The sequence below is a fragment of the Copidosoma floridanum genome, unplaced genomic scaffold (assembly GCF_036245765.1).
Source record: "Copidosoma floridanum isolate Cflo_tuat_1 unplaced genomic scaffold, Cflo_Japanese_pri ptg000026l, whole genome shotgun sequence".
NCBI lineage: Eukaryota > Metazoa > Arthropoda > Insecta > Hymenoptera > Encyrtidae > Copidosoma > Copidosoma floridanum.
In genome coordinates, this window is record NW_028321903.1 from 3,013,099 (window position 1) to 3,015,835 (window position 2,737).

Consider the following 2,737-nt stretch of genomic DNA (forward strand, 5'->3'; position numbering starts at 1 on the left):
TTCCTAGAATAACATTGAATACTGGCACCTTATCATCGTTACCTTTTGTCTTTTAGAGAAAATAGTTTCTCTTTGTATTAGCATGTTCTACGTTTATCAACAAATCAGAAAAACAGAGTTTTAATTCCTTAGGATTGTATATTAAAAAACCTTTATTCTCTTACGGACAATTATACGTTGCTTTATTATGATGCTTTATGAAAAATATTGTTTAGCAAGAAATTTTTCAGTAATTCAAAAATATGTAATTTTGAAGATTGTCACATTTAAACAGACGTATGTTAATTCATGAAAACCATGAAAAACAAATATGTGAAAAATGTGGAAAGGGTTTTAAAAAAACAGATAGGTTAAAACGACACATAAAATGTCACAACATTAAGCTAACAGAATGAATTATTGTTTCAAAAGCTTAATTCTGTTTGTCTATTTAATTATACCTCCTCCTGAATTTTGTCTTTTTGTTAATAAAGTCCTCAGGTAATCAAGAATTTTATATTTGGGTCAAGTAAACATGGACCAGAAAGAGATTTGAAATGTAAGAGTTCCATCAAGTTAAACAAATAATGGTACTTCAGAGACATATAGTGGTATAGTGAGTAAGGTGGAACGAATAGACAGAGGGAGATCTATGATCAGTGATCTAAAAAATCCTAAAAACGAGGTATGAATTGGGTACTAAATTACGTATATTTTTCAACATTTATGATGGTAAAACATTCTGTAAATAAGTATTCTCTGGAGGGGAGGTAGAGGGAGAGCGAGGGGGAGCTCAGTCAAATATAATTTGATCAAAAACGACATTAAAACAAGCAAATAACTACGTAAATCAAGGGGGAGCTGAGGGGGATAGGGGGGAGCGTGGGGGGGGGGGCTGAGACTCACATGTCTACCAGACCACGATTGGGTTGTAGCTCCAAGTTATAAGCTTATTCCAAGTGTGTATGCAGGCATTAAGATTACAGATGGCAACATTGATGATCCAAAAACTGTAACGCACTCAGGGCATACTTACATTGCCATCCACTGTGCCAAGCACTCGACAAGTACAGCAGCAACTTACGCTTATGATTTTAGAAGATTGTTAAACTTGGAATCTTTTAATGAAATACTTTGTAAGAAAATAATTATTTACACGTAAAATTTCTCACTCTAATTTAGTTTTACAATTTAATTTACATAATACATTATTTGATTTAATATTAATAATATATTATTTAATATTTGATTTTAGATTCTGATAAACAAGTAAAACCTATCGTGGTTTTGATGTCTGATGGTGGACCAGACGAAAATCCACGCTACGCCAAAGTGATAAGTCATGCGATTGACCATTTGAAGACGTGTAATTTAGATGCCATTTTTATAATAACTAACGCACTAGGTCGAAGTGCATATAATCGCGTTGAGCGGCGTATGGCACCCTTAAGTCGTGAGTTAGCCGGCTTAATATTACTTTATGATAAATACGGATCACATCTGGACAATTCTGCCAAAACGATTGATAAGGAACTCGAAAAAAAAAAATTTTGAATGTGCAGCTCAAACACTTGCAAACGTATGGAGTGACCTAGTCATTGATGGCTATCCAGTGACCGCAGAATTCGCAGATTCGGAATGCATTGCCAAAGACGTAAGCAACGTATCACCTGAGTGGTATAGCTTGCATGTAAAAAAAAGTCAATATTTTCTTCAGGTATCAACGAGACTTTTAATATGAATTTTTTCATATTTTTCTGTAAATAATTGAATAAAATAGTTATTTTCGATAAAAAATCTATTTGTAAATTTTACATAAAAGTTAAGTTAATATTTTTACGCATACGTAATATTAATCAATTTTTTTCGATTGTTGATCGTAAAATGTGATGAAAAAGAGTGCTGCGGCGAATGGAGAAGTAGTTTAAAGGATTTTCTTCCTATGACTAACGGTTTTCTGTCTCCTCCATTTCCATTGTGCAGAAATCGTATCGAACGACTTGAAATCCCAACCCCGGACGATACAAAAGAAAATGATAGCTTCCCTGATTTGTTTGTCAGACTAAGTATTGGTTTAAAACCCTCGATGACAACTGGTGTACTATATGATTATTACTGCCTTTCAGTTGTTGATGACATTAAAGGCAAGTTTTAATTATTATCAAGTGTATTTATAATCTTTCAGCACTAAATCACACGATTTTTTATTTTTATTTTAGGTAGGACATGCGATTCATGTGGACTATATTTTGCTTCAAAAAAACAAAAAAACTTGCACACCAAAGAAATTCATGGAAAAGTCAATAATTAAAAGCTACGTGCAAAAAAATTTTTAGCGAAAAGAGAAACAAAAAGACTTTGTGAACTTGATACTCTTGAACCAGTAATAGAGTGGCTCGAAGAAGAAGAAGTAGAAATTAAATCTTCTGATCTCACAAATAATGATCTTACAGATGATATAGCTTCCTTTCCTGTAATCAGTGATATACACGAGTGGCTAGTAGCACCTTTTGAAAGTGCATGTGATGTAGAGTTAAAATAAAAGTTTTATTTAATAATAAATTTAATCAATAACTCAAATTTTTTTTTATTTAGAAAAAAAAAATTTTTTTTGATAGAAAAAGTTACGTAAAATTTACTGGGGGAGTCAGACAAAACGTTACGGTAAGTTACGTGGGGGAGGGGGGGGGGTAAAAAAAGGCAAAAACAGCGTTACGTAGTTTATGGATGGCCCCTTAGCTAAACGCACACTGGATCA

At 33.0% G+C, this 2,737-nt stretch overlaps 1 pseudogene; it reads left to right on the top strand.

Annotated features, from left to right (window-relative positions):
- The first annotated feature begins 1,269 nt into the window (after positions 1 to 1,269).
- LOC149373822 (uncharacterized) lies at positions 1,270 to 2,521 on the top strand (annotated as a pseudogene).
- Positions 2,522 to 2,737: the final 216 nt, after the last annotated feature.